General features: G+C 56.8%; 1 pseudogene; it reads right to left on the bottom strand.

Annotated features, from left to right (window-relative positions):
• Positions 1-244: 244 nt before the first annotated feature.
• Positions 245-22,792, bottom strand: part of LOC130027096 (vacuolar protein sorting-associated protein 33A-like) — a 99,841-nt pseudogene continuing 77,293 nt past the window's right edge.

Here is a 22,792-nt window from a genome sequence, read left to right as displayed (position 1 = left end):
CTTTTTTCGGGTCTGGGGTAGGACTGGGTTCACGTGCTAGGGGGTCACTCGCAGCACGAGGGGTAGCAGCGTCACCCAGGACTGTCTCTGCGAGTCCTGAAGTGCCATCTGCAAAGGCCCTGGCACAGCCTCCGTGGCCAGGCGTGGGCCCTGGGCACTGTGAGTGTGACAAGGAATAAAAGAACAAGAGACAGGGGGCTGGGGTGGCGGCCCTGGGCTGAGAAGAGGCTGCAAAGTTCCTGTCTCACAGCTGGTCATCGGCGAAGAATTTGGCACAAAACATGCCGTCCCCGACCCGGAAACAGCCTCCTCTAACAGGACAACTGGAAGCCAGTCAATTCTCTCAAGACCCTGGCGTCATAACCTGGAAATATCATCTGCCCAAAACTGCTGCAAGCCTGTCTCCAGAACATTCTGTCAGAGCTCAGCTGGAGAGAAGGGAAGTGATCTCCCAAGGTCAGGAGAACCACCGCACATCAGCCCGGAGAAGCTCTTCACGGTTGGACTCTGAGACGCCACAGGACGGACAGAGTGACCTCCCGCTCTGAGACACCATAAGACTGACCAGAGAGACTGACTGTCCCGCTCTGCGACCCCTGCCTACTTGCGAGCACAGACGGGACTTGAGGTCAGAGCTGGGCATTTCCAGTGACCCCAATGAGGGTCCCTGAGTCTCCAAAGAGAACCAAAGTAGCACAAGCATGGGGGCAACCTGTCCACTGCCAGGGATGGGGAGTGCCAGGGGCAGGGGACCGTCTTCCACAGGCCTAATCCTGGAACAGCCATGTCAGAGCCTTCGAAGGGCTCCTCGGAGGTCAGTCCCGTAAACATCGGGGCCAGCTGGCGCAGAACCTAGACTTCCTGTGCGCAGGGAAGAATGGGGCAAAGGGCAGGAGGGCCTTTGGAGAGCCGGGAGGGCGCCAGCCCTGCACAGGAGCTTCGCCTCAGTGCCCCAAGGCCAGCCCCCACTCGCCACGGCCTCCTGACCACGGCTGCGTTAGGCCATGGAGCGCCAAGCAAACCTTCCTTGAATTAGGAAAAAGACCAAAGAAAGTGTTTGGGTTTTCTTTTTTCCCCCTTCTTCTTTCAGAAAACAGCCATTATGCTGGTTGTGGTTCCCCCAAAAAACCCTCAAAAACTTTTTTTTGAAAGGCGTGCTCTAGCTGAGGTATGGAGCGATGGAACAGCACAGTGGGCAGGGCGTTGGCCTTGCACACACCTGCCCAGATGTGGTCCCTGAGCACAGGGCCAGGACTCAGCCCTCAGCACGACCACCAATAAATGAATAACTGATCAGAGTTATTCACCACAGAGCCAGTGGCGGTGTCCCCGCTCCCTTGTTCCAACGACATGGTGTCCCTGTGTCCGGGTGTGGACGGTTGTGAAAGCAAGTTAAAAAAAAAAAGTCTTTTTTCTTCTTTGGGTCTTTGGCTCACACCTGGCGATGCTCAGGGGTGACTCCTGGCTCTACACTCAGGAATCATTCCTGCGATGCTTGGGGGACCCTATGGGATACCGGGGAACCCAGGTTTGCTGAGTGCAAGGCAAACGCCCTCTCTGCTGTACTACTGCTCCAGCCCCCCAGTCTTTAAACCGTGAGTCTCCTCCAGCTCCAATTCCCTCCCCGTGTTATTCTTTGGCCATCCCCGAACCCCGACCGTGACCCTCCAGGACTCTCCGAGGGCCACCCTGTGCCTGCAGGCGGGTCACCTCACTGCTCTCCTCTCCGGCCTCCACAGCTCGGACACTGGCCTGGCGGTGGCCATCCCTGTGGTCCCCGGGAAGCCACTGGCTCCGGGCCATCCCCCAGTCTGTCCAGAGCCGCCCGCCTCAGACATGCCCAAGGGGACTTTTCCTGGCCGCTTCCCACGGGTTCTGAAAGAGTTATTGAGTGCTTCTGCTGGGGGAGAACAGTTGTCTACAGCCAAGCGCCTCTGCTTTGGGAACCTGTGCAGAGGAATGGGCTTGGGGTGGACTGAGGATGCCATGTGCAGGGACCTGGTGACCCCCACCAGAAACTCATCTCATGGGGGTGCCCCCTCGCCCCCACCTTCCAGTAGCTGCTCAGAGAAACACAAGAGCAGGTGCTGTGTCTGAAGATCAAGCAACCAAGACAGCAAAACATACTCTTGAGAATGTTCGGGAGACGGGACCCGACCCGTGGCCTACTCAGGGTCCATCCTCGACACCCCAGATGGTCCACTGAACCCTACCAAGAGTGATCCCTGAGTTCACCACCAGGAGGAAGCCCTGAGCACGGCCAGGTGTGGCCCAAACACCAAACCACACACGTTTGGAGAGACGGCTCAGGGCTTGCGCACAGCCGGGCACGGAATGGCCCGAGCGGCTCGGGGTGAGCCCTGTGACGCCCCAAACACAAACATCACAAACCAGAGAAATGGAACCGATTTCCAAATTTGTTCGTTGGTTTGTTTTCTGAGTCACAGTCAGAGTGCTCAGGGCTTACTTCTGGCTTGGTGCTCAGGGATCACTACGGGATGTGCATGGGAGACTGTACATGGGACCAAGACTTAAACCCCGGGTCAGAGGCGTGCAAAGCACGCGGCCTCCCCACGGCATGACCCCTCCATCCTGTTTTGGCTAAACTGGTAAAACTGGCAGCATCCCCGCACGCATCCATCACGCTGGAAACTGCAGGACCAGGCGTCCCGGCTGCTCGTCCTTCCACCCAAACCGCGAGTCTGCAAAACCTGATGGACCAGACAGGTGAATGGACACCCACCCGCGACCGCTGCCATCGGCACTCACCAGCACCCGGTCCCCGAGCTTCAGCTCCTGCTCCCCGTTCTTGAGGGAGCCAGCCTCCGAGAGGTTGGAGATGGACTCGCTGGCCGTCCTGGTCAGGTTGCTGATGTGAGTGGTGGCCGGTGCCTCCTTTGTGGAGGGCTGGGGCGCCTTCGGGGCGGCGGCAGGGGCCGGGGAGGCCGACAGGGGCGGTGTGACCCGGGCAGCAGGCGCTGGCTGCAGGCCGTTGGTCTCATCGTCGGCCTGCAAGCTCCTGCTCAGCTTGGACGGCTGGGTGAAGATGCCCTTCAGCGGCTCGCACTGGAAGTAGCGCACACCCACCACCGAGCCGTCGTTCTTGCCGATGGGCTCGTCCAACACGATCCCGGCCCACTGACCAGGGGCAAACTGGGTCTCCCCGAGGAACTGGATGAATCCAGGCGTGTTCCCCTTCACCCAGACTCGTTCCCCGACCTGGAAGTCGTCCACAAACTCCTCCTGCGTGTCCGAGGAGGGGGCGCTGGGGGTTTTCTCCCCAGGCACGGACTCCTCAACGGGAGCAGCAGCTGGAACAGCAGAAAGGGTCAGAAGGGTCAGAATGGTCAGGAAGGGCCTGTCCAGGTCCAGTTAAAGTGTGGTGGTGGGGGGAGGGACACCCAGCAGTGCTTGGGGCTTCTCCCAGCCAATGCTGGGGGCTGCTTGTGGCGAAGCCTGGCCAGGCCCGCTGTGAAGGGGATGTGCCTACCTACTGCAGCATCCCAGGCCGCAGTCATATTTGGGCAGCTGAGGGGAAATCTTTGGACACACCCCGTGATGCTAGGGACCAAGCCAGGCGAAAGCTCCAACCCAGTGTCTTATTTCTGCTGTGTCCACTGGCCCATCTTCTTTTTCTTTTAGCGGGGGAGCACCCCAGCCAGTCCGCAGGGCCTATTTCTGGCTCTGCGCTCAGGGTCACTCATGTGAGGTTGAGGATGGAGAGTCCCATGGGGTCCCGGTTGCCCTCCCCACTGTCCTGTGGCTACGGCCGGCAATGAGGCCCTTTAATCCAGGTGAGTCCACCTCCCTCAGCCTGTCCCCAAGCCCGGGCGAGGGGGCTAGCAGTTAGGAGGGAGCGTGTTGGTCGCCTCAGCTGACACCAGTTGCCGTGACACTAAAGTCACAGAATGTGACACTTGTGTGTGAGAGCTGTCCCCAGAGCCATGAACGTGCCTACAGCTCAGGGAGCCCTTTCCGGGCGAGGACTCGGGAGGGGGTTCCCGGGTGGGAATGAGTCTCCCCTGGCCCGGGCTGAGCGCACTTACCGGCCGAGGGCGCCTTCAGGGCCCAGCTCCCATGCTTGAGGATCTTGGTGGGGGCCTTCAGCCCGCTGGGCCTCAGCAGACTCATGGTCAGGTGGTCAGATGCTGCCGCGGCCACTACCGGGCCCTGACCATCGAGCCCACTGTGGGGCCTTCTGAGGCGCACTCGTTCTCAGGGATAAATCTCTGAAGAGCAGAGGAGAGATTCTGTCTCAGGGAAGCGACCACAGCAGCTTCCGGAGCCCAGAGAGCTGCCAGTCTGACACTCGCCACCCCGAGTGCGACCCCCAGCCTCCCGCACAGCCCCCTGAGCCCACCAAGTGTCATTCCTGCGCAAAAACTCAATCCCAAACAGACAAGCAAACAATTGCAGATTCGGGGCCAGAGGGCAGAGGGGACAGGTACTTGCCCTGCGGGCAGCTGACCCTCACGCCCTCCCTGGCATCACACCCACCCCCAAACACATTCAGGAGCCAGAAATCGTCCCTGAGCACTGCGAGTGTCACTGACCACCTCCCCGTCCAGACACTGACTAGCCGGGAGGCGACTCAGCAGTGATCACTGGACATGTGTGTGCGTGTGTGCGTATGTGTGTGTGAGAGAGGCCCGTGGTTACACACAGAAGCTAAGGCAAGCAACACACACACTTTTTTCTATGGGCTGAGAACTGCCAGGGAAAAGGGCCCAGCAAGACTGCGCCAAAGGGGGGCTGGAGAGCGATAGCACAGTGGGTAGGGCATTTGCCTTGCACACGGCCGACCCAGGTTCGATTCCCAGCATCCCATATGGTCCCCTGAGCACTGCCAGGACTGATTCCCGAGTGCAGACCCAGGAGTAAATCCTGTGCATCACCAGGTGTGACCCAGAAAGAAAAAAAAATTGCGCCAAAGGGGAGCGAAGGAGGTTTTGGCGTTTCTTTCGTTCCCTGTGACGCTGTCCAAGTTTGATAACCACAAGCCAGTATTAACTCCATTTCTTAACCCACAGAACTGAGGCAGACATGTGGATGGGGGAAGCGTCGCCATGGCAATGGAACTCCGAGGAAGTCAACAAAAGCTTCATGGCCACCAAAAGACCACCTGAGGGCACAGGACCCAAGGTCTGGTCAAAATTAACCCACATTAGGAGGCCCAGAGCAGGCTGGACCCCCCGAGGGAATAGGAACAAAGGCCAGGAAAGGAATTTCTAAGAGGACCTTGGACCACTCAACTCTACCCCCTTGGCAACCACCCTAGCAACGGACTCTAGGTAGCTAGAAACTCCCACCAGGGGCAGCCTGGGGAAAACCCGAGATTAGCCACCTTGAACCAAGGGAGGGCGCTCATGTGTGCCCGAGCCCAGGGACTGCTCTTGCCTACAAGGTCGGTCATGTCACGGGCTTCTCCCCTCCTGAGGTGTGGACTTTCTCGGACCAAACGCAACCTAGCAACCTAACGTGTTCAGTGGCTTTCTGCGCCTCTGGAGAAGCCGCACTCTCTCTCGAGCCTGTTACTCCCTCCCTCATTTCCCCTTCCTAAAAGCCTCCAAATAAAATGTTCCTGCTTCAAGCTCATCTCCTGAAATGCTTTTCTGCGAGAAGGACAAAGGCCCGGGGGCCTGAGGAGGTCGAGGATCGACTCCCTTTCCCTGAAAAGGGCAACCCCTCACTCCGGCCCGAGACCCCGGGAAGGCCTAGTGGGCGTCGTGGGGCTGGCAGGGCTCGTCGCGCTCATCAGTGCCAGCGCTCCAACCAGTCCCGGGGGAGTGACATCTTCTCCTCTGCTTCTTTCTCATCAGCCCCCCATGAGGGCCCACTAACTTCAGAGTCATTCCATATTGAATAGAAAAGTCCGCAGGGGGCAGAGAGGCAGGACAGTGGGGAGGGCACTTGCCTTCTATCCAGTTGTCCTGGGCTCGATCTCCGTCAGCACAGGGACGTTAGCCGGCCAGGGCGACCCCTGGGCACAGCCAGGTATGGCCACCCCACCCCACACCACCCAACCCCCAGCCCAACCCCCAAAAATATATATATAACTACTAAAAAAACTTAAACAAACTAAAGATTAAAAACTATCATACACTAAAGAACTGTTAGAGAAAAAAGCCGCCCCCACGCGGGCAAAAAGCCCTAAGACTCAGATTCACCTGTGTCACACTGCACTCGCAGCTTAGAGAACTGAGCTCTGACAAACAGGCTCGTGCCAGTCTCCTACAGAGACTGAAAATGGCACTTGGAGTCTAGAACGTTCCAAGGTAGAATGAGAATTAAGCAAGGAGGAGGGCATCATGGGCCCTTCTTAAAGGGGCAGGCGCCACCTTCGTGACGCCAGCGTCCGGCTGAGGCTCCGGAGGGCTGCCCTGCAGACGCCAGCACTAGCTGGCCAATGTGCCTCTGGTCCCTGCGGGGCCCAGTTCTGGACCCCTGGGCCCTGAGAAAGTGGTTTCAGAAAACGTTTGACAAATGTTTGGCAGTTACAGATCTCCAGCTGAGGTCATTCGGCATCCCCCGAGTGGGACCTGGACCCAGTGACCGTGCCCAGGGCCCTCCTCAGGAGCCGGGCCACAAAATCTGTGGACGGGAGGGGGGGGCGAGGGGCAGGGCGACAGGGCAGAGGCCCTGAGCCCGACCCTGACAGCCCTGCTCTCTGTGACCCCAGTGCTGTAAGCAACACCTGCCGCACCGTGGCCAGGGAGTGGCCAAGCCCACTAAGGCCTGAGAGCTGTACAGAGGCGTATGGCTTGGCCTGCTCCGACTGGGAGCACAAGCTGAATGAGTGCGGGTCCCCTCGAGGATGAGTGAGCAGGAACGGGGGAGTGGTGGGGAGGAGGGGAGGGCGGAGTGACCTAACCTAGGGGCTGAGGGCCGACTCTGATGCAGTCATCGGGGCTCATCCTGGCAGGACCTGGCGGGGGGGGAGGGGGGTATATTGGGGTTGTTGTTGGTGAAGAATGGGCACTGGTGAAGGTACGGGTGTTTCATTGTATGACCGAGACTTAGACCTGAAAGCTTTGTAACTGCTCTCATGGTGATTCAATAAATAAAATCATAAAAAATGAAAAAAAAGTTAGGTGGAGTTCATGCACAATTCAATCAGCTAATCCGTGGCTGGATAAATAGCAGTACTCCTAAATAAAAAAAAAAAAAAGAGAGAGAGAGAAATCCAGAAAAACACGGCAAATCTGTACTCCAAGCACACTCCTCCCCAAACGATCCATTTTCCCCCACCCGAGATAAAGCCGACATGCTATGGGTCACATCCTCCTGCCACTGACCCCCAAAACCCGACACTCCCTCCTCCCACCCCGGGGACTGATGGCACAAACTCCATCTTTGTGTCACGCCATACATGAGACATTTGTCACTAGAACCTGATGACTCACTTCAGACCCTCAACAGAAGCCACAAAGATAGGGAGCACTGCTCGGGGAGCACCATGCAGAGGCTGCTCAGACCCTCTCTGCCTCTGTCCCCCACCTGCTCTGGGGACGACGCATAGACAAGTGGCCAGGGCTTGAGACCAGAGGAACCAAGCCTGGAGGAAGCGGGTGCTTGTGTTTTGTTTTCTCTGGAGGCCTCTAACTACGGCTCCTCTTAAGAGACAAAGAAGGCCGCAAATAGGCAAACACTCTGAACTCGGTTAGCACCCAACTCTGATCTACCGCCAAGATCTGCTCTAAATGAACCTTGAAAGGGTAAGCTAAATATCTCTCAGGGAAGCAAATAACCTTAGGGAATTATCTGCTCTCACTAAAAATGGGGGGGGAAAAAAGTCTGTTTTGTATTTCTTGAAAATGTCAGCTTGACTCAAAGCTGGGGGTTCCGAAGGCAGTTCTGTTTCATCCCGCAGCACAAATGCTTCCTCCCTGCTAGAGCTTTGGCTCACGTCTGTCGAGCGTCTTCTGGACAGGGAAACACCAGCCCTGGGAGGTGTGGCGTGATGGGACACTGGCACACAGGAAGCACCTCAATTTGGGTCATTTTCCCCTCTCAGGACTCCGAGGACCCCTTACCCCTCGGGCAGCGCCACATGACATTCTATCAGGAAGTTACATAAAAATCAGTCTTCCATTCCAAACAAAATTTCAGGAGCTGCAGACACAGTTCAAGACTATATACAGCCTGAACGCACAGGACATATGCAAACGGCATCTATTCACTGTCATCAGCGAGCCCCGTCACCCGCCTTACGCTGGCATTCAACTTCAAAATATCCAGATAGAGGAAATTTTTATGTGTCAGGGGGAAAAATCAGAGTTAGCAAGAGCTCGAAGAGAAGAGCAAGCCGGCAAACAGGACTGAGAGAAGGTGACCGCAGGTGAGGCCGGTCGTCTCTGGCCTAACCCGGGTCCCAGCCCCAGCTGCCCTGCAGAAGCCGCCAGGGGATACCCCACATGCCTCGGAAAACTCACGGACACCCCACATGACATGGAATCCCCCCAACGCTCACAGCCGCTGAGTACTGACTCACACCCGCCCTTCCATGCAAAAGACCTGAAGGAACAAGGATCCCCAGGTCGAAGCTTCTAGTGTCGGGGCTGGAACGATAGTACAGCGGGGAGGGCATTTGCCTTGCATGCAGCCAACCTGGGTTCAAATCCTGGCATCCCATATGGTCCCCTGAGCACCGCCAGGAGTAAATCCTGACTGCACAGCCAGGAGTAACCCCCGTGCATCTCCGGGTGAAAAAATTAACAATAAAAAGATAACACCGTGGAGGTGTGCAGACTGGGGGCGGGGTGCAGAGGGAGACCTCCCAGAGAGCCTGGCCCAGAGTGAGCATAACATCCCCAAAGACCCCGTAGGATGGCTCCGCCAGGTCTGGGGTGCAGCCTCACACTTGAGTCTAAGCCACCCTGGTCAGGATGTCCAAAGAGTCCTCAGAAAAGAACCGGAAACTCTGCATTGGAGCAGACCACAGAGGATGATGCAGGGGAAGGAAAGCATTAGGGGGCCTCTTTCGAACTGCTCAGGGGCCCAGGTGACTGTTCAGAGCGGGAACTGTGTCTGCCTGCGGACAGCTAAGCCGGCTCCTGCCCGGCCCTGCCCAGCCCCGAGCACCCAAACAAAACATTCATTTTTAAAAACGGCGTATTACTACAGAGACACCTCTAACAACTCCCACCCGGCGAGGCTCAAGGGATAGGCTCTGCACTCAGGAATTATTCTGGTGGTTCTTTGGGAGCCCCCCAGCGCCTTGAGCCCAATCTAACTGCTCACATGACACACGCCAGGGTGCCCAAGTTCTGGGGTCCCTCGAGCAGAATACCCGGAGTGAGGGCCACTGTGAGCAGCTCAGGTGAGCAGAGCCGTGGCTACCCCTGCCGGGATGCTGACTTGGGGGCCATCGTGGCTCAGTGCGGGAGAGAAGATGTGAATGCAGCATCCACGGGGGGATCTGGGGCCCTTGGTTCCGACCTGTGTTGGGTCTGCCTGTTGGGATGGCCCCAGCCCGCCCGCACTGGGCTAGGAACGACCCTGGGTGTGACTGAGACAGCCCCTATACTCAGCTGGGGTGACCAAGCCGCTTCCTCAAAGCTTCCGCACTGCTGACTGGGAACAGAAGGAGCAGAGAGGCCTCTCCCAGACATGCAATGACTCACATGGAAGGTGAACCCCAAGTCCTGTCACCACACAGGGTCGGGCAGGCCCCTGTCCTATCACCACACAAGGGCATGCAAGCCCTTCCCTGCTCCAAGACTGGGGTGGGGAGAGACCATCGGGGGAGCCCAGGAAAGTTCTGGATTCCACAGGCCGAAGCCCAGGGACGTGAGCAAACCCACGGGGAGCTGGTTGACAGCAGCCCAGAAACCAAGCGAGCCCCAGGTTCTTTCTCTTAAGGTGCTGCTGAGACCAACATGCTGAGGGAATGGGGGCCTGGAAATCTGGTGATGCACCTGCGTTCTCGAAAGGTCAAGTCTTGAGACCAACAGCAGCAGTACCACAAATCAACTCACACGCCCAAGAACGCAGGGAAATGCGATCGCGTCTCAAACACACCTGCACAAGCTTCCAATGGCAGAGGGCGCAGAGGGCGCAGACAGGCACCAGGAGCGCTGGGGCCATGCACGGGTTCAAGCTGACTCCCTGGCTTGGCACTGGGGGTCACACCAGGAGGGGCTTGGAGGACCATATGGGGTGCCAGGGAACGAACCCGGGTCTGCCAGGGGCAAGGCAAGTGCCCTACCCACCTTACTATCTCTTTGGCCCTGGTACGCCGTTTTTAGAGGACATTATCAAGCTGATGTGTTTCCCCCTTGCATCTTCCCCTTCATTCCGGTATTTATTTTCTCTTTCCCTCCCTTTCTCGCTGAGGCTGAGGGTCGCACACTCTAGGTGGTGGTTACCCACTTTGGGGGGGGGGAGGTTTCCACTCGGCCTGCCAGAGCTCCAGCCATGCCCACTTTTCCCTATTTCCAGTGAAAAGTACGTCATAGGAAAAGCATCTGGTTGAAAACTCACATAAATCAATGCTTTTGGGTCCAGAGATTGTCTTAAGGGACTAAGCATGGAGAAACCTCACCGCACAGAAGAAAGAGCCAGAGTTCTGGCCCGGGCGCCCCTAAGAGCCAAGCTGACACTTTGAAAGAGAAATATTTCAGAAGTGCTCCCTGACATAAAGATAGTAAAGAAAACATATAAAATCATATTTGCAAACAAGAAACCACCTTTCAGAAAAAGACAACATTTAAAAAAGAAAAACTCTGGGGGGCCAGATAGACAGTTCAGTGCGAAGGTGCTTTCCTGATATCAAAGAGTCAAATATGGACCCCTGAGGACCCCCAAGAGTAATCCCTGAGCATCACCAGGTGAGGCCCCAAGCAAAAACCAAAGCAAAGCAAACAAATAAACATGTGCTGAAAATAACCAGTAGGAAACAGGCTGGGACGGGCGTGTGGGAGAAACAGAATTTCCCGCACACCCTGCATCCAGCCCTGAGGTCACACTGCAGAACCTCAAGAGTTTGAATGAAAAATGTAGGCAATTGTATTTCTAGAAAATGAGAATGTAAGGTTAGAGGCTTCAGGTCTTGCCAAGACTCAATCAAGGGGAAAGGCGGGTCACGAAAACAAAATCACTCACAAACCTACGTTTCTTCTGCAGGCCCGTGGACAGCGGCTGCGCTCCTCGAAGTGGGGGCCCGGGAGAATGCGCAGAACTTCCTCGATTCTGCGCCAACCAGGCCGGGAGAGCAGCTGGGCCAGCCGCATGCTGAGGGGGGCATAGCCGAGATGTCCGTGGGGTTCTGCGGAGGATTCGAGAGGGACACCTGGAGTCAACCAACTCCTCTCTGCCTAATGGGCCATGGGATCTTTTTTTTTTTTTTTTTTTTTTTTTTTTTTTTTTTTTTTTGCGGAGGCCATACCCTGCGGTGCTCAGGGCTCCCTCCTGGTGCTGCACTCAGGGAACACAACCTGGGTCGGCCACATTAAAGGCAAATGTCCTCCACGCTGCCGTCCTGGATTTGACTTTTGGGAGGAACACAGTGTGCTCCAGCCTACCCCGCTGAGCCCTGCCATCTCCACCCTCTACCCAATTCCCAATCTCTCTCTTCTCTCCTTCTCTCTCTCCCCCCCACCCCCACCCCTACAGCTTTATGCATCAGACCTGGTGGTGCAGAGCTGACGCATGGCTCTGCCCTCACCTCTCCTGGCCCTGAGTCCTTCTGTCTCAAACCAATCTCAGAAAGCTGCTTGGTGTCCTTGTGTGCTGGAAGGTGCCAGTGCCCGGCAGCCCGTGCAGAGGGCAGGGGCGTGGCCAAACCCCAGCACCGCTGGGTCCGAACATTCAATGGTCTGCCCGGGAAAGATTCCATCCGACCCCCACAGAAGAAAAACTGTTCATCGATTTGGTGAGAAACTTCTCCTATGGAAACTTGGCCCACTGGGGGGAGGGAATGTGGAGAGCTCTAAGCCCAGCCAAGCTACTCTCAGGCATTCTTCCAGGGGCCGAGGCCCCAGGGCACAGCCACACCCAAATCTCCCAAGGGTGAGAGTGACAGCCCCTAGCATCACAGTGACCCCCAGTCTGAAACCCCCCCTCTCTGACAGTGACTCTGAGTCCAGCAGCCCCAACTGCCCACGGTGAGTCAGTTGTGTTGGTCCCCAATCCTCTTACTTGAGGCTGGCCTTTTCGCTGACCAGAGGCTTCCTTGAGCCCAGACCAGCCTCCCCCGCCCTGAGGCCTAAGTGGACAAGGGCCCCCGCTTCCCACCCCCAGCCCCCATCTTCAAAAAGTGTCCCCCAACAAGCCCCACTCAGTCCTGGCTTCTGCAAGGGCAGCGCCTTCCCACCAGCAGGACGCCACACCACTGGGGAAATGTGTGTGTGTCTATGTACGTGTCTGTGTGTGTGCTGGCGCGCGTGCATGTGCGTGAAGGCTCGGCTCGCCTATTAGATGGCGTGCATGTGCCTGCGTGTGCTCGAAGACTCGGCTCACCTGCTCATTCACATTGTCCATCCAGAGGCGCAGGGTCTTCCGGATGGTGGGGTAGCTGTTCCTGCCCCCCTGCTGGGGCCGCAGCAGCCCGGCCTTCTCCAGGTTCTGTAACGTCAGGATGTGCTCGTAGCCGTATGTCTGCAAGAGAAGTTGGGGAGCCTGCTAGATCTCCCACTTCCGAAGAGGGAGCGAACATTTTCACTCTCATTTTGATACTACTGTTTTTGAGTCATACCCGGCAGCATCCAAGACAAGTGCCTTACCCCTTTCTAGCTCTTGGTTTGTTTTTGTTTTTTTTTCTTTTCGAGTCACACCCGGCGATGCTCAGGGGTTACTCCTGGCTTTGCACTCAGGAATCACTCCTGGAGGTGCTCGGGAAACCATATGGGATGCTGGGAATTGAACCAGGGTCGGCTGCGTGCAAGGCAAACGCCCTACCCGCTCTGCTATTGCTCCAGCCCCTTTCGAGCTCTTTGGACCCCACATTTTCACTTTAAATCAGAATGCATGGGCCCAACGTAAGGAAGATAGATGACAGTGTACTCAAATGACTGAGTAGGAAAAGGAGGCCAACCACACCTCCTGCCGTGCTGTTTTCCAGATGTCTCCTTTGTTTTGTTTGCTTCTGCACACCCCCCATGCTCAGGGATCAGTGCTGGTGGGGCTCAGGGGACCCATTTGCGTGGATCAGTGCTGGTGGGCTCAGGGGACCCATATGCATGCTGGGGATCAAGCCCAGGTGGGCCACGTGCAAGGCCAACTGCTTTTTTGGGTCTCACCCGGCGATGCACAGGGGTTACTCCTGGCTCTGCACTCAGGAATAACTCCTGGCGGTGCTCAGGGGACCATATGGGATGCTGGGAATCGAACCCGGGTCAGTCACGTGCAAGGCAAACGCCCTATCCGCTGTGCTATCGCTCCAGCCCCAACAAGACCAACTGCTTTTTTAAAAAATTTCTCCCTTGGCAAATGAGTCACTTAGAAACACTGACCTGGAGAATTTCTCTTTTGTAATAATCCAGAACCTTCTGCTTGAGCCCACTGTTGCACACCGACTGCAGGCAAATGAGCCTGAGCACCTTGATGAGTGGATGCTTCTGGGCGATGCAGTCCTCGATATAACTGTTGACCTAGAGTCATGGCAGGTTTGTGCGTGAGCACCGGGACTGGGCCTGCAGGCCTGGGCGTCCCCGGGCCCTCAGAGGCCCGATCAAAGAGAGACTGGAGATTGGCTCACGCTCCTGCCCACACTCCCTGGACAACCTAAGCTCCAGGGGCTGCGGGCGGGTGCAACTGTCCCACTTGTCAGCGACACCTGAGCAGCATCAGTAAAGTAGCAGGGACTGTGGGGAATTTGGGCGCTTGCTTGCTGCAAGTGAGAATGCGGGATTTATTGACGGGCAGACAGGAAAAGCGATCATATAACCCACGCTCTTATATTATCCGTGATGGGCTTCAATAGTCTTGGGCTTCAGGGCTGGGTCTTGTTTCTCTGAGGAGAGCGAACAGCAATGGAACACATGCACACACACACACAATGGAACACACACACACACACACACACACACACACACACACCACCCCCGGTCAACAGAAACCTATCCCTTGGCAGAATCTCTTTCCGCTTCAAGGCTGGGTCTTGTTTCTCTGAGGACAGCGAACAGCAATGGAACACACACACACACACACACACACACACACACACTGGGTCTTGTTTCTCTGAGGACAGCGAACAGCAATGGAACACACACACACACACACACACACACCATGGAACACACACACACACACACACACACACCACCCCCGGTCAACAGAAACCTATCCCTTGGCAGAATCTCTTTCCGCACATTTTGCACTGCCCTGGCAGGTATTTAGGCCAGACACGGGAATCAAAGCGATTCCTTTCCTACCTCGAGTTCTGTTTGCCAATCTGGTTAACTATCGGCTAAAACGGTTTTAGTGTTCACGTACCTTATCGGTGTCTATTCCGGACATAAACTCCTGCTCCACGGTTAACTTATCAAAGAAGTCTTCAGATGCTGAAACATAATTAACACACGAGCATCTCAGAAGTGGGAGAAATGCTCATTTCTCCCAGAGGCATGCAAAGTAGCAAGCAAGCACCAAGTTTAAGTCATCACCGGGAAGGCACCTTCCAGAACAGTGAGGCCGACGGCCTGTGCCCCGAGGTGCGCCTAGACACAGAGCCCTGGGGCCTGGGCCCTAGCAGCTCCCCCTTCACACTAATTAAAGCAATTTCCCAAGGGCATTTTACTTTGGTTCGTTTGGGGGCCACCCCCGGTGGTGCTCAGGGATCACTCCTGGCCGGCTTCGGAGACCATATGGACTCCGGGATCCAACCCGGGCCGGCTGTGTGCCAGGCACTGCAGTACCGCTCCAACTCCAGCTCCTTGCAACATCCGACTGAAACCAACTCAGCAAGTAGTGCCAGGTCTGGCGAAGCAGTGCTGGCGCCACCCGGAGCCTGGGAGAGCCCTGCTGCACCACCTGACCCCGCAGAACCCAACAGTCACACTCGGAACATTTCTGCGAGGACACAGCGGCTAGCACAGGGAACAATGCACAAGTGAAACAGTAGCCGGGGCCCCCAGAAGTAGCAGGGAGCCAGTGACACACCCTGAGCCTGAGCCCGGGACAGGGCACTCACTCGTCACGTCCTGGATGAGCTCGGCGATGGAGGTGTGGTTGGCCAGGGAGCCCCGCGCCGCCTGCATGTGGGGTAGCTGGGAGACGAACTGCTTGATCTCGCCCACCGTCTTGGCGTTGTGCCTTTCCTGAGGGAGGGGAGAAGGTCACGACAGTACTGGGGACAGCACTCAGGGCCACACACACACACACACACACACACACACACACACACACACAGGGCGTGCCCCAGTCACAGCCACAGCAGTGCTGGGGAGGTACCCAAGGCCACACACACACACACACACACACACACACACACACACACACACACTGTGCCTCAGCCCCAGCCCTGGCTGCCAAGAGTGCATTTCTAAGAGTTTAGGTCTTTGGGTTGCCCAGGGCACGTTTGAATCACATGCAAGGCAGTGCCCCAGGCTTCCTCCTGGCCTGGAGCTCAAGGATCACTCCTGGCCTGCACCGGGACCACATGGAATGCTGGGGAGTGAACCCAGGTCAGCTGCATGCAAGGTAAGCGCCTGGCCCGTTGTGCTATCCCTCCGGCTCCCCCAAATTAATTTTTAGTGTGAGAAACGGACACAAAACGAATTAGGCTATAACCAGATCCCACAGCCACAGGAAAATAGAAAAGGCAGATTGGTGGGTCCAGGGACTGTGACAGCCACATCCTGCAGCACTGGGAGACCATGTGGACAGGGAGGGAGCCCAGGGCCCACGCAGGCCACACCTGACACTGCATGGTCCCTGCCAGGGATGTGGAGCTCAGCAAACTGCCTTGAAGCCACAAAAGCTAACGCTCGTATAGCCTGAGACCTCAACAATAGCAAATCAAGTGTAAAACGTTTCCTGGGTCCAAGCTATACAGTGGGGGAGGCGCTTGCTCAGTGCCCGGCCTCCCCACAGAACCCCGAGGCCTGCCAGGAGCCAGCCCTGAGCACTGGCAGCGGGAAGGGAGGGAAGTGGACACCACGGCGAGCTCGGAGCTGGCACAGTGAATGCCCGACACTTCTTATCCATAGCTTTATAAGTCACGGTGAGGAAATAAAAAATTGAGGAACAAAACCCAAGTGAACAAAAGCAACTTCAGAAATACAACAACCATGGGGTCAGAGTGACAGAACAGTGGCGAGGTGCTTGCCTTGCATGCGGCCAGCCTGGGTTCGATCCCCAGCATCCCATGGGGTTGCCTCAGCCCACCAGAAGTGATCCCTGAGCGCAGAGCCAGGGGTTAGCCCTGAGCACCTCTGGGTGTGCCTCCCCTCAAACCCTCAAACCCTCCCCCCCCCAAAATCCAAAGAAATACAAATACAAATACTGATACAGTGGAGATAACTCCTAAAAAAGATGAAATCAGGAAATCCATCCTTCAAGGGAAAAAGTGATTTTTAAAAACTTCCCCAGAGTTAAAAAATTCAGCTTCTATCATTTTACTGATTCAGGTTTCAAAAGTGAGCTGAACCCAGAATAAAGAGCAGCAGGAGGGCGCGAGGTGCTAAGGAAGCTGGGGGCCGGGGACTGTGCTCTCAGTATCACCCAGCCTGCTCGGGATGATCCCGGATTCCCTAGATGCAGGAGCTAGCAGAGATGCCGCTACCACCAGCAGCTGGGAGGAAGGAGAGAGGGACAGGGAGTGCGGACGGTGACTGGCAAAGGACCTGATACCAGGAAAGGGCCTGGCACCACCTTTCCCCAGGCGCCCGCAGCCCGCCTGCCACCTGGCCCCAGGCCCCAGTCACCTCAAAGGCGGCCGAGATGACCTTGGCCTTCTTGCTGAGCACGGCGCCCACGGCGTTGAAGTTGCAGTCTCGGATCTCGACGTAGAGCTCCTCAGCTGAGTTCAGCGGCAGCTTCTTGGCCTCTGTGGGCAGGTCCTGCCCGTCACCCTGCCTCTTCGGGGCGAATTTCTTGGGCGGCAACTTTACATGACCTGCACGGGAGGGGACACCCCAAGTGAGACTCCAGAGACTTCCTGTCAGGGGAGAGCACTGGGCTTTGAGTCACTAGTTGTGCACGAGCGGAGGACGCTCACACTTTTCACGCACGGCTTCCCTGGCCTGGCCCGTGGGCCGCCTCCTGCCACTGCCAGCCCAAACCGAACTCAGGATGGGGCCACCCGAGGAAACATGCCCCAGGGCGGCCCAATGTCTGTCCTGCTGGTGCGTGCAAGTGCATGCAGTCTACACCGACATCTCAACAAGCCAAGAGGAGCCCAGGATGGGGCTGGAGTGATAGCACAGCAGGGAGGGTGTTTGCCTTGCACCGGGCAGACCCTGGTTCGATTCCCAGCATCCCATATGGCCCCCTGAGCACCGCCAGGAGTAACTCCTGAGAGCAGCACCAGGAGTAACCCCTGTGCATTCCCGAGTGTAACCCCTGTCACTGTCCTTCCATTGTTCATCGATTTTGCTCAAGCAGGCCCAGTAACGTCTCCATTTTGAGACTTGTTACTGTGTTTGGCATATCGAACACGTCACGGGTAGCTTGCCAGGCTTTGCCGTGCAGGCAAGATACTCTTCGAAAAAGAAAAAAAAAAGAAAAAGAAGATCCCAGGAATCACCTCAGCATGGAAGTGTGCATGAGGGCGGGAGACAGCTCCGACGGCTTCTTTCCTTTCTTTTTCCTTTCTCTGATATTTGGGCCACACCTGTCAGTGCTCAAGGCTTATTCCTGGCTCTGTGCTCTGGGCTTATTCTTGGCAGTGACTGGGGGAACCATATGCGGTCCTGGGGACCAAACTCACCCTAACTGCTGCTCTGCCTCTAGCTCCAAATTGGTTCCTTTCAAAAAAACATCTCCAGTTTCAACACAAATCCCGACGTGTCTACACACAATCAGCTCCACTGCTGTGGGTCCAGAGAGACGGGTCATCGGGGGCAGCACACGCTCAAGTCCAGCTGTCTGTTCCTCTGAGCACTGCCCCGTGTGGGCCCTGAGCACTGTGGGGTGGAGCTGAGAATCATAAAGCAACAAGAACTCCTGCATCGGAGAATGTGGGGAGAGAAAGGGACCGACGGAAGGAAAATACTTCTCGGTGCTTTCCAAATCCTAAGCCCCTCCGAACAGCCCGGGCGCCAGCGTCTGGAGACAGCACGCCACGGTGGCCGCGGGACCCGGGGCCTGAGCACATGCTGAGATACATGAGGTCAGCAAGACCTCGCATTCCTGCTCAAAGCAGAGGGGCAGCCGCTGGCCCAGGCAGCCTGCACGCAGCTCCTGCACGGGCCTGCCATCGCCCTCGGTCCAGCCATGGGCGCAGAGCTGGGGGGTTATGGGGAAGCCCAATTTCCCCTTGTTTTTCAGATTTCTCTTAACGGTTTCTTTTGGGGGGGTACACCCAGCGATGCATTGGAATTACTCCTGGCTCTGCACTCAGGAATTACTCCTGGTGGTGCTCAGGGGACCATATGGGATGCTGGGAATCGAACCCGGGCTGAGCCGCGTGCAAGGCAAATGCCCTACCCGCTCTGCTATCACTCCAGCCCTCTCCCTTAATTAAATGTTTGATCAGCAGGAAGTGTGTGATATGAAGAGACTGTGAGTTCCTGAAACTCCTTCCTCCCGGAGGCACCCCACGAGTCCCATCTCTCACACCTCCGCACCCCCAACCCCAGCACCTCTGCCAGATCCCCCGAGACTTGCAGAAGCACCAGGAGGTGGGGACCCCTCGCACAGGGTGCTCCCGTGCCAGGACAGCTCGGAGCAGGAGTCTGGGGAGGGGCTGTGTGTGTGGCATCACCCCCAGTTGCTGCCAGGCACAGCCCTGGTGGCTCCAGGGCCACAGACTGGCCCCACAGAGCAGAAAATCACCGAGATCAGCCCCACGGCCCCTTGGGCACTGCTTACGACTGTCCCCACAAAAGGAAACAACTTAAGAGGTTATCCTTCGGAACAACTGGTAAAAAACAAACCGGAAACACCTTCATAATCATTAAAGAGCAGGAAAACGGGTTGTTGTGTGGAAATGCCTCCACATGTGGTCCTGCTCTGCTTCCGTGGCCGCCATCACTGAGCCACACATTCACCACTGCAGAAACACACACACACACACACACACACACACACACACACACAAGCCATCGCAATCCACTCTGCAATAACAAGCTTGGCACACTGGACAGACAGCACTGTCCGGACTCGACCAGCACTCAGCGGCTGCAGGGCTCTGTGTCCCCAGAGAGACCCCATGCAGTTAGCTGCATCCCCGTCCTTCCAGACCGGGGCTCCATCCCCAGGGCTGTTTCCCCAGCCCACAACCAGGGCCACTCCTGAAGGCGCCGGAATTACCCCTCGTGAGGCCTAGGGCTCCCTGTTCTGAAGAAAAGACACAAATCAGACTGTGGGAAACTTCTCAGACTGTATCCCAGCAGGAGCTACTCCCGGCTCAGTGCTCACTGGACGAGGCAGGAGTGTGGATGGAACTGAGCGCTGGCTGTGCGCCTGGCACTAGCCCCGTGAGTTTTCCTAGCCCCCACTCAGATCTGAAATGCTACAGAATCTAACATCCGGGGCCAAACCCCCCTGACCTTGGACCCAGGCACCCCTCAGAAACACTCTATTCTTCACGCCTCCCTGGGCGGCCCCAAGCAGCGGGGCTGCACACCGCATGGCCCTCTGCACAAGGCCTTCGCCTCGGTTTCCCCGATGGTGTCCTGGCTCGAGCTCGCTTTAACCTTGGGCTGAAAGTCAGTGCCTGACATTTTCAAATATTCTGACTTACACACAAAGGCCGCACCTTCGAAAACTTTTGAGATTGATTTTACTCAGCTAACCTATTAGTAACTGATGTCACTTCACTTACTGTTCTGGATGCCATAGATTTCATCGATGAGTCCCTCGTATGTCAGCTGAGTCGCAAGGGGCGTTAATAAATCCACATTTCAATCAAGCAACAAGAGGTTATCAAAAACAGGAAATACTGAATTCTGGCTTCCTGCAAACTCTCTCTTCATCCTGATCATCATATTGGCCACTTGCTGGAAACAAAGTACAGAACCAGGCAGAGCCTTTTTAGCAATGGGCGGATTTTTTAATGAAGCTAAAAAGAGCCCGGCAATCCAAAATTTAAAAATAAGACGGAAAAAAATGGAACAATAAAATAAAACAAGACAGGCCTGAGACAGTATGGTGGGTAGGATGCTTGCCTTGCAGGTGGCTGACCCAGGTTCAATTCCTGGCACCACATACGATCCCTCAAACCCTGCCAGGAGTGAGCCCCGAGCACTGCTGGGTATGGAGAGGGTGGGAGGAGGGAGAGTGCGAGAGAGGGAGGGAGAGTAGGGATGGAAAAGAAAAGATAAAGAACAGAAAAGAGAAAAGGAAAGAGGGCTGGGAGACAGCAGAGGGGCCAGGGGTCACGCCTTGCATGCAGACAGCCTCAGTTTGGTGGCCCGAGCACAGAGCCAAGAGCACTGCGAGGTGGAGCCCCAATCTCCACCCGCAGGAGAGAAGCCCCCCTCCCCGCCCCGGCACACCCTGGCGCACTCGCCCTTCCCGAAGATCTGGGGGATGGTCCCGTACAGGGCCTGCAGCGTCATCAGGTACTTGGCCGCGTGGTACAGGCTCGTCTGGTCGCTGTCCAGGTAGCACTCCTGTGGGAGAGGGCCGGGCGCGTGGGCACAGGCTCTGCGAGTCAGCACCGAGGCCCCAAGACAGCGCCTGTACTGGGGGCAAGCATCGCTGGGCGGGCGAGGAAAGGCTGGCCTCTGCATGCCCACGTGACCACACAGCAGAACACGCTGGACTTGCAGAAGGGCAGGCAGCCTCTCCCACATACAGCAGCGAGTGTCACAGGGGACAGGAGGACACGGTCTCGGAGAAGAGCCACAAGGTCCATTTAACACACAGACAAAAAGAAACATCTTTGGCCCAGAAAGAGGGAAGAGCACGTACGCGCCCCCAGCCGGGCGGTTCAGCAGGGCTGACAGAGCACACACGGTCCCCAGTGGGGCCTCAAGATCACTCCTGCGCCTCAATCCCTTCATCCAGCAAGTGCAGAGACCAGAGGAGGGAAACCACGCAACGTGCTTCACCTGCACTCCACCTGATGTGGCGGCACTGCTGGTGCCCATCGCGGGACTCTCTTTATTTTTTTCCTTTTTGGGTCACACCCGGCAATGCACAGGGGTTACTCCTGGCTCATGCACTCAGGGACTACTCCTAGTGGTGCTCGGGGGACCCTATGGGATGCTGGGAATCGAACCCGGGTTGGCCACATGCAAGGCAAACGCCCCACCCGCTGTGCTATTGCTCCAGCCCCTCATCGTGGAATCTTTGACCCTTTCTAAGGAAGCGGCCAACAGGCGTGCACCCCAAAGGCATGAGGACGAGGGGTGCAGACTGGGGGCGGGGTGCAGAGGGAGACCTCCCAGAGAGCCTGGCCCAGAGTGAGCACAGTATCGCCAAAGGTCCCGTAGGATGTCTCTGTCAAGTCTGGGGTTCCAAGTCTGGGACACTTCAGTCCAAAACATCCTGGTCGGGATGTCCAAAGAGTCCTCAGAAAAGGACCAGAAATTCCTCATTGGAGCAGAGCAGAGAGGAAGATTCAGGGGAAGGAAAGCATTAGGGGGCATCTTTCAAACTGCTCAGAGGCTCAGGAGACTGTTCAGAGCTGGAACTGTGTCTGCCTGCGGACAGCAAAGCCGGTTCCTGCCCGGCCCTGCCCAGCCCCGAGCACCCAAACAAAACATTCATTTTAAAAAATGGTTTATTACTACAGAGACACCTCAAACAACTCCCACCCGGCGAGGCTCAGGGGATACCCTGGCTCTGCACTCAGGAATTATTCTGGTGGTGCTTTGGGGACCACATGGCTCAGCAGAACCGTGAGTCAACACAGGAAGCTGAGGGCTGGAGTCTGCAAAGCCCCTGAGGGAGCCCCGGCAGGTCTGGTCACGCCAGGCATTTCCTCTCAGCTGCCGACTGTCACGTAGAGGGACAGTGAACAGACAGACGGATGAGCCCGTCCCTGCACACAGATCCCGACCCCTGGCATCCTCTACTCCATGAAGCTGACTGCGGGGGGCTCCGTGTGTGTGTGCGGGGGGGGGGGGGGGGTTGGACACGAGCAGCAGACTCCGTCCTGTGAGGGCTGGAAGGTCCCTCATATTCACACAAGGAAGCCTCAGAGAGGCTTGGTGAGGGCTCCGGGGCCCTTGGCAAACTCCACCCGGGCTGGGTGACGCCCTCAGCGCGCCGAACCCAATCTGACTGCTCACATGACACACACCAGAGTGCCCATGTTCTGGGGTCCCTTGAGCAGACTACCCGAAGTGAGGGCCCCTGCGAGCAGCTCAGGTGAGCAGAGCCGTGGCTACCCCCGCCGGGATGCCGGCTCGGGGGCCGTCGTGGCTCAGGGCGGGAGAGAAGATGTGAATACAGCATCCACGGGGGGATGTGGGGCCCTTGGTTCCGAGCTGTCTCGGATCTGTCTGTTGGGATGGACCCACCCCGCCCGCGCAGGGCCAGGAGCGACCCTGGGTGTGACCGAGACAGCCCCTACCCTCAGGCGGGGTGACCAAGCCGCTTCCTCAATGCTTCCGCACTGCTGACTGGGAACAGAAGGAGCAGAGAGGCCACTCCCAGACAAGCAATGACTCGCATGGAAGGTGAACCCCGAGTCCTGTCGCCACACAGGGCCGGGCAGGCCCCTGTCCTGTTGCGGGAC

Source organism: Sorex fumeus, unplaced genomic scaffold (genome assembly GCF_029834395.1).
Source record: "Sorex fumeus unplaced genomic scaffold, SorFum_2.1 ptg000036l, whole genome shotgun sequence".
Classification (NCBI taxonomy): Eukaryota; Metazoa; Chordata; class Mammalia; order Eulipotyphla; family Soricidae; genus Sorex; species Sorex fumeus.
This window is presented reverse-complemented; position numbering and strand designations above follow the sequence as displayed.